This window comes from Cupressus sempervirens, chromosome 2 (assembly GCF_028749045.1).
Source record: "Cupressus sempervirens isolate cs-2001-9-10 chromosome 2, ASM2874904v1, whole genome shotgun sequence".
In the NCBI taxonomy this organism is placed as follows: Eukaryota; Viridiplantae; Streptophyta; class Pinopsida; order Cupressales; family Cupressaceae; genus Cupressus; species Cupressus sempervirens.
Window position 1 is genome coordinate 842,311 of NC_143119.1, and position 9,673 is coordinate 851,983.

The 9,673-nt window shown below is 34.9% G+C and overlaps 1 protein-coding gene across 1 annotated transcript in view; it reads left to right on the forward strand.

Annotated features, from left to right (window-relative positions):
* The window catches only part of LOC149570776 (RAN GTPase-activating protein 2-like), a 44,339-nt gene extending 34,942 nt beyond the window's left edge, over positions 1–9,397 (forward strand). Inside the window, exon 2 of the mRNA XM_089812339.1 lies at positions 8,833–9,397. The gene's annotated coding sequence lies outside the window, so the exon portion shown is untranslated. The remainder of the gene's footprint in view (positions 1–8,832) is intronic.
* The last annotated feature ends 276 nt before the right edge of the window (positions 9,398–9,673 follow it).

Below are 9,673 nucleotides of genomic sequence, written 5' to 3' on the forward strand. Positions count from 1 at the left end.
AATAAACTTTTTCTAGAAAATTGTGGATTTTGGTCTGAAACAAAATCTAGTCACATATATTAACACTGATAAATTGTCTTGGTAAGAAAAGGGAGGTGGATCTTGCATTTATTTTACGAGCATATGCAAGATGTAGGCCATAGTGTGGATGTTTATATTGCACAAGCTTTGCTTACTAGATTGATCAAGACAGGTCCTCAACTTTGTATTTAAAATATAACACGGTAGTCTCCTTTTGTAGAGCTCATTGCAAAGAGATAAGTATTTTATAATTTTATATTTCGTTGTTATATCTTTTTGAATAGTGTATGCTTTGATTTGAATGTTTCTCTTTATGATAAGTTGATTCTAATCTCTCTTAATTTTTGGATGCATCAAGATGCAATGAAATGAACATAATGGCGTTGGTTGTATTCATGATACATGTCTTCATTAAGAGAGGAAGATGATGTATAGGAAATGATATTTAGAGGGAGATTTTTCAGCTTTAAAAAGAGGATTGCATCTAATTCGTTGCATGCTTATGTGGCAGTATAACCGCTATAGTTCCCTGATTGGTCAAATTGTAATCACCTATCCTATTGTGGTGTTCAAAAGCTTTCTTTGCTGAGAGGGAGTCCCTATTTAGAGAAAATCTTTGTCATTCCTATTCATGCTATTAGTGAGATCTCCTTTGTTAAAGAGAAGTTTGAGGTGAAATCCCTTGTTCCACCCTTTGCGAGTAGGCATGATGGACCACCCTTTGCAAGTAGGCATGGTTGAAATGCATCTTTCTCTTGGAGAAGTTTGAGTTGAAAGTTTATTGTTTGAGTTGAAAGTTTACTGTTCCACATTCTATGAGTAGGCATGGTGGAAATGCATTCTTCTCTAGGGGAAGTCTAAGTTGAAAGCCCTTGTTCTACCCTATGTGAGTAGGTATGGTGGACTCCCCTCTATGAGTAGGCATGGTGGAAGTCATGTATATGACTCCGTGACTTTAATTTTATGTGATTACGAAGTAATTATGTTGAACTATGTTATGTTGGGATAACATGTGTTTATGAAAATCTATGTGATATTGACATCTTTGGTTGCAACTATGTGTGCCTTACATTCTAAAGATTCACTCTTGCTAAGACAGAGACTTAAAGATTGTAGCTGTGATGAAGATCTTTATCTCTGTTTTTATGAATTTGAAATATGACTGTTATGGGCATCTTTAGCTGAAGAAAATACTTATAACAATATTCGAGATAATATTATACATAGAGACATTTGTCATGCGAAGAGGTATGCATTTGGAAATATGAGGAGACTTGTTCTGTGGATATCGAAGAGGCCTTCGGTTGTGATGTGAAGAGTCTCTCAATTCTATATATTTGTGTGATTACTTTGTGTGAAAACAAAACACCTCAAACGAGAAGCATTGTACTAGAATTTTTTATCATCAATAAAAGAAATATTTTGTTGGTGTGGCTAGGTTTGTCCCTTCAAGTAGAAGGGTATTCCCAGGATAATCTCTTGTGTATAGTTACACCGACCTAGGGGACAAGTTTCTAGGATGGGGGGACAAGCCTCAATTATGGGACAACGGGTGAGGGGGGTGGGTGGCGGCGGGGGACAGGGTTTATATTGTATCTACTATACATATGATACGTAAAATGCTAAATTTGAAAAGATGTGTAACAATATAAGACATAATTATGAAGTATAAGTTCATCAAGACTGCTATTGCTAGTTTAGTTTTAGTATTTACATTGCATTGAATATCGAACAATGAACAAGAAAGAGATCTAAGTTCTAACTTCTAGCTTCTATCAAATAACTTAAATGAAAATAATCAAAGATTGAAGATTCAAATGGCATCAAAGTATGAGTATCATTATCTCATCAATAATTCAGTGGTGTCCTCGGGTTACTATGTTCTTTTGTCATTTATACCTATTTTGTTATTCCTTTTATTGCTGTTTATCTTTATTTTATGGGAAAAACATTAACATAATGGAGTTTGATAAGTACTCAACATATTTCTATCCGCCAATACACACAAATTAAATAGTGCTCAAGATTCAATGTCAATATGTTTATAATTTTAATGTTATTAATATTTTCACGTATGATATTTGTTTTAACCACTCTGTGGAATATGATTTCTATCTTCAATTTCCTCGATATTTTATTAATGAAGAATCAATTTACTTATTTATTGATCCATGGTGAACTGCTTCTTTGACTTGTCAAGTTCGTCATATTTGTTTGCTTATGTTGATGGTTTTCTCTTAGGAGAAGGTCTAGTTGTCTTTATCTAATATATTGATATCTTTTAATGAATCTTAATGCTGATGATTTGGATATTATATCCCTTGCTATTAACCATTCATAATTGATCTTTAGCGATTATCTCAGTGCTTCTATTTTATCATATTCAAAGATATCAAACCTTTCCTTAATTATATTTTATTATGGCTTATTATCATTTCTTGATTTTTATATGTTAATTTGATTAATTTTAAATCGTACTTTAATATTCTTATTTATTGCTATTATTATTATTTTTTTGTTGACCACAACTATTTTTGTAATAATATTAAAGTAAAACTAGAGATTTAGAAGTTCTATATCTTGCATATACGACGATTACAGCCCATACCATTCGAGTGATACGCAAGTTCTGACCCAAAAAATTCATGGGCTTTAATAGTAAAACTCCCCACCCATTAACCAGAATAGTGAACAATAGCCTGCCCAATACATCTATATCCCATTAACAATCGTTTGGGGATTTAACATACTTACAAATGCAATACAATTTGACGTCATTACTATACTTGCTTGTGTTTGACACCAAAAAGTATACCCAAAAACTATACTTTCAACCAAAGGGCGAAACAGTCTCTACCCCAATATCTATTTCAAAGCTTTTATGGTGACGTCTTTTCCATGTTGTGCCCTCTTTGATATTTGGCGCCTTGGTGCTGTCTTTTTCAACCCTACAACTTCATTCTAGTTTGCTTTGAATTCTTGCCATTAGAGACCTGACTATTTATTTATGATCATTATTTTTATTTAGTACAATAATTTTTTTTTCTCCATAAATTTTTCTAATTTATTAAAAATAAACATTACATAAAGTAAAAGAGCTTATCTAGACCAGGTTCAAATTTACAACGATTGAGTCATAGCTATGAACAGTCCATCCAAAATATTAAACACTAAACTTACATCACAAATTCATTCCGTGAGTTTTGCCTCTACCTCTACAAGGAGTTCTACAATGTAACACAATGTTCACAAGGTTAGGCATTCAGCAATGCCCTAACAACCCAAAAACTAGAGCACAAGAAGAACAATCATTACAAAAACATAACATTTGCAACTCTGTTGAAGAAGAATGTAATGTCCCTTTTTTTTTGGGACATTATAATTTTGTGTGGCCAGCTCACTTCACCTAGGTTTCAGAGGCAAAAAGGTTCTTTACGGGGTTCAGTTCGAGATTTGGCCTAGACATTTCCAGTTCCAGACCCATTAGAGCAGTTTTGGCAGGTTGTCTAGATGCTTACTATTTTTAGTAAGTAGTCAGAGCTCAGTATTTTTGGTACCTGAGTGCTGGGTTGGAAGTGTCTCGCCAAGAGCTTTCCAACGAGCTATTGCACATGCTTATCAGAGTTCATTTGGTCAGTTATTTTAATGCCTGATGACTATATGGTTTATTGACTAAGTAACTATCAAAGTTCATTCAACTTGTCACTTTATTTAAAAAGGTACTATGTTCACTTAAGTGACTGAAGGACAAAAAATGTGCTTTATCCCACATTGCTTGAATGAGCGTGCATCACATTGGGAAAAGTAATAAAGGTACAACAAGCTTCACACGTGAGGATATATGAAGATTATAATCTTTAAAATAAATATTAATTTGGAAGCTGGAAACAGTTGCTGGTTATCTCTTCAAGGACGCAAACCCTTGAAGAAGCTTTGGAGGTTGGACGCAAACCTAGCCTTCTTACAGGTTTATCTACATTTGCCAATTTGATTTTTTTTTTACTGTTTGTAAGATTGGATCATTTGGAAATTTGCATGTTATTGTATTGCTGTTGTATAATATAGTAACGTATTTAATGGTTATTTGAGTTAACTGCTGGTTTTAATATGTACTTCTGATTATTGGAAGAAATAGATACATTTCTTTTCTAGAGTTTTTCGTATGCTTATCTACTGGTGATGAACGATTAATGTTCTGGAATTTAGATTAAATATTGGTTTACTGTTCGGATTTGAATCTGCAGTTAAATATCAAGGGTTTGGGAAAAAATATCCAGAAGGGTATATTACAAAGAAATATTGGAATTAAATGTTTAGACCTGCATTTTACGCCATGCTCATTCCTTCTTGAATGTCTTTCTAATCACCATTGTGCAGAATTAGCCAAATTTGGGCTACAAAGCTGCCCTAGCAAGACCTTTGCAAAAATCAATACTCAATTAAGCTTCAAACAAAATTAGCGATAAAACTTCTGCCAGGAAGTGCAGTCTTAAAAAAAAAAATAGACCATTCTCACACCCCATTTGCAAACCAAAGCTCCAGAAACTCGAAAATTTGTACAAAGACTTTAGAGAACATTAAAATAACAGGTAGCAACACAACCAGACCAAACAAAAGGACACCAAAGGGAAAATCCATCTTTAAGGATACGACTCCATCTTTAAGGTTTTTTAATGTTGGAGGAAACTTTATGACTTCAAAAGCAGCTCCAACTTTAACAGAATGATTTGCTATAAAGAATTTGTTGACCGAGTTTTATGCAAGAGACAATAGAGTTATAAACTCAAGGATGATGGAACCCATTGTAATATACGAAGCCATTTCAGAAGGTCATGAGAAGCTTAAAGAACTTTATTTGATACAGATGTTATGATTGGAATTGGGGCCAAGGTTGCTATAGAAGCTATTGCAAATAAGCTCAATTTCAATCGGATTTCTATTAATATAATTTTGCTACTTAAAAAGGAATTGAGACTGTCAAAGATGACGCTGAGAAAAGGTACCATGGGTGAGGCTGTACTATTTAGAAAGCTGTATCAATTTAGAGATGATAGCATACGATTACAGAGAGCTGTTTCAATATAACTATAGTGACACTGAGTTAGAGGAGAAACTATCCCACAAAGGTCTTTAGTACATGCACATATATTAGGACCATTTTGGATACTCTTAATCCCCCGAAAGGTGTTATACAGTTTTAGGATGAACAGGTAATTCCTTCTTAGCTTCCCAGAGTTACAAGCTCCACCTTAATTTGAATATTACTAGTTTTAGTATTTACTCATCTGGTTTGTTTAACTCACGTTAGTAAAGATCTGTTTCATTCTGACATCTCCTGTAAGGATGCTGGGTTTTGTGAGAAAACAATAAAGAAGATTAAGTTTAGTTACTTTGGTCTAATAAAACCTCCCTAGGACCAGCACTTTGAGTACTGAAGTACCCCTGCTGCCACCCGAGCAACGCTACACATCTTGTGTGCTTGGGGACTTGCTGATGTCCCGGGACGTTCTTGGACTCCTATGTGTCCCCCTACAGTAAGATGTATTTTGACATGATTTTGTACTTGTTTTGACATGGATCATAGTTAAGAATCAAATCTTGGCTTCTTGCTGATACAGTTTCCCAAACATCAGTTCACAGTAATAGAATGCGGACTTGGTAACACTTTGGAAGGCTGCAACTATGATTCCAGTATTGAGCAATAAAACCTGGTCCATTTGCAACTCACCTTTTCTGTGTAATTGCAGCCAAGAAAGCCACTATAACAAATGGCTCAAGAAGTCATTTAAGGTTTCATGTTGGATACATCAAAACATCTGTAAGCAAAGATAGAACAAAGCAATAAAAAGTATATAAATCCAAATCTTAAACCTTAATTCTAACTCACTCAAATCTCCGTTTGAGCATTGAATGTGGATGTGCTTTGGGTTGCAATGAAATGTGGGTGCTAGCAGCATTGACAACATAATATTAGCATTCTTTGGATGATTAAATTAGCAAAAACATATCATATTGGAAATGGGTGTCTGAAAATGATGGATGAGGGCAAATTTATAGATTATCAAGAGAATGATGTCACATCCCAGCAGTCAATGTCCAAGTTGTCTGAATATATTGCATTAGGATATGAGTTGCAATTATGAAGAAAGGAGGGCAGGTATACAGGAGGCAACATGTCTTAGGCGATCCAATATTGAAGATATGTAGCAAATAAAATTAAGGTGTGGCCGCTTAAATATCGGATGACCCATCAAAATAGAGAGTTTAAGCTTTGTGTTGAGGAAGAAAGAGGAGCAATGAAGGCATGATTGGGGGGGCTATACTTTTCTAAGATTCCTTTTTGGCTATGGCTGGAAGGAGGATGGTATGGTGTGAAATTTGGCTCTACACCAACTTTCTTTTATTTTCTTGAGAGACTCCAAGGCCTGTTCACGAATTCCATTATCTACAAACCTTGGAATCATTGCATTCCATGAGAAAATATTGCTTTGAGGTTGGGAAGACACTGACAAAGAAAGTTGTTTGCAGCTGCAAAGTGCATTTGCCCGCTGATTTTCAAAAACTCTTTCCAACAAATTTGTTTTGTGCATATCCCACACTCTTGATAGCTCCATGCGATCATATTTCTCTCTGCCATTATATACGCAGTTTACATGCTTGGTCTATGCTTCTACATTGTGTGTGTATCAATTAGAGCTGTTGCAACAATGACATCCCCAAAACTCTCATTTTTGGGAGGTGTAATGTCAAACATCTAGAGCTCTCAATGTGGCACGGGCTGAGAGGATGCTGGCCAAGAATTTAGCATTACAGCTGCCAATCACATTTTCTCGAAAGATTTTTGGAAGTTTTTATAGAAACCCCTTCGTGTGTATCTTACTAGCAATTATAACAAGGGCAGTCGGAGAGCAGTCGATATAATGCAGAATGGCAGTAGAAACGTGGAAGGAAATGTTGCTAGCAGCTCAAAGATGAGGAAATTTGTCAGGGAGCACCCTACATAGACAAATGATCAAAATTGTTTGAAGGAGGTCAGTTGTGTGGAGTAGGCTACCACTCTTTGCTTCTATGGCATTCCCATCGATTTGTTATTTGCATCGACATTGTTCTTGTTTTGAGTAGCGAATGTTTTGTGCTTTAGCATAAAGTACATAAGTGTTTGTTTCTAAAAAATAATATTATTGAGGTTAGGAAGTACACAAGGTCTTGTTTATATTTCTCATAAATATGTATGTGCTTGTGTCACATATTTTTAGGAAACATGTGCATGATTTTGTGTAAGCGCTTAAGTGTGTTTGTCTACATCTATCAAGATATATGCACTACTACTCATTTATGATTGTTTCACATTATGGCTGTAGATTTAATAAGTAATACATGGGAATCCATAGAAGGATAATTTGGAAGCCACATTTCTATATCGATGGTTAGACTTACGGCTTTGAATGACCTGATGACAGCCTATTTCAAATGTTTAAAATCAATATCAATATATGTTTATGAAATAATTGCTCGTAGTCGATTAAATCCATGTACACTGGTAAACATCAAGAATTTTTAATACGATCTTTAAGGATGTGGTAATTTCCTTCTCACCGAGGTGCACTATGGATATGGGATGGATAGCCATTGTATATGATCTGATCATTATTATATTTGTGATGCTTGTGTGAGCGAGTGACTATTATCTTTGTGATTCAATTATAAGTTGACTACTGTTGTCTTTGTGGTGTATGGGTGAGCTACTCACTATGTATTTGATGTATGGAAAAGCTAGTCAGCTTGTGTACCTGTAATGTGTATGAGCTAGTCCTTTGTATTTGTACATGCTTGAGATAATCACTATGTGCATTATTTGTGATATGACCACCATGTGTATGCATGTAAGTTAGCAAACTAATAATTGATAATAATGGGTATGGAAACACCACTTCATGAAGATCGATATCTTTTATTGTCTTGGGATGAAGTTTATAAAATCCCTTAGTTGAAAGTCAAGATTAAAGGGAGATCACATATCTCATCTAGAAGATATAGTAAGCTCCCTTTAAGTGTGAATTTTTGATCTCCCACAAGAGTATACATAGGAAGGATCATCAGGATGAACTCTTCACGCTTAGGGTCTATTTCTAGTTATGTCAGTAATTATGAAAGCTAGACACTACTAAATACAAGCATTAAAGAGCACATGATTATATTGAGAAGGGAAGGCTGGGGGGGGGGGGGAAGGGGCGAGGATGAATCAATATAATAACAACTTTGCCAATTTAAAACTTCTATGCAAACAATAACTTGAAATAAACAATTATGTGCATGAACACAATCATACAATGTTTACGTGAAACCCAAAGTGGGAGAAAACCACAATAAATAATTGCTTTATATATAAAATAGGAATTGTGGGCTACGACCTAGTAGAGGCTCCAACCCCAATGTTTATGAGCACCTACTCACCGGAAGCTCGAACTCCCGCCATTATTTTCTTGAGCACCAACACACTGCACACAAGCTAATTCTCCACCTTATCAAGTTTGCTTACTCAACTAATGATGAACAATTAAATCACGTCTATATTCTCTTAATATTTTTGCATAAATCTTTTTTGCATCTGCTACACTCTTCTATATCTTTGTCTTATATATTGTATATAGAGATGTGACTTTTCATATATGAATGGGATGTATCTTTTGTTAAATATTACATATTTTTATTTTAACTAAAATCATATTTCGTAATCAAAATTTATAATTATTGCCCTTGAATCGTAGAGTTTATTAAAAAAACTGATGTGTCATATTTCTCTTTTTGCAGTGTCTTGTTCTTTCAATTGTTTTAGAGAGAAGACCTTAATGCTGCCGTAAACCTTAGTTGCCGGATTTGTCCCCTGCTGCCCGGATTTGGGTTTGGGTCCGTACGGGTTTGGATTCGTCCCTGGGTTCGGTTCGGGTCCAGGCAGGGTCCTTAGTTTTGATTGTGGACTCATCCGGGTCCTTGCTGAAGCGAACCCAGATGAACCCACAGCGAATCCAAGGCTAAAACAACATTAAAGAGTGTTTTTTTAATTGTTTTCTTATGCAACTCTCAAAGGAACTTAATAAAAAACATTTCACTCATCTAATCCCTTATGTCAAGGAGGAGGACGATGATATAGCAGCATATGGGACTAGTGGAACCAGTTTGGGTTCCAATGATGAAGATCTAGATATAGTTGCAGTTGGGGATGAAGCCATTGATCCCTCATTTTGTGATGATCCATTTGACCCTTGAAGGGCATTTGATACTATGATTATTGATAAACTACTAAAAACTTGTCATCTATCATCATGTTTCAATCTTTATTATTTGATGAACTAGTCTTTCTTTTGCAATTTAGTAATTCAATGTCTTATTTGATGAACTAGTCTATGTTTTGCAATTTAGTAATTCAATGTATAATTTTCTTTACAATCATGAAGATAGATTAATGAGCGAGTATTTAATGCTTTTAGATTCAGGTAAAAACAGGTTTTGAAGGGACCCGAAACCCTTTGGCATTTGGCATTGATCAATGATCAAGCAACAATTGTTCATATTGTGAAATGACTTTGTTTTGCAACTATGCATGTTTCTCGTGTGTGTGTTTATATATATATATATATATATACTCACGAAC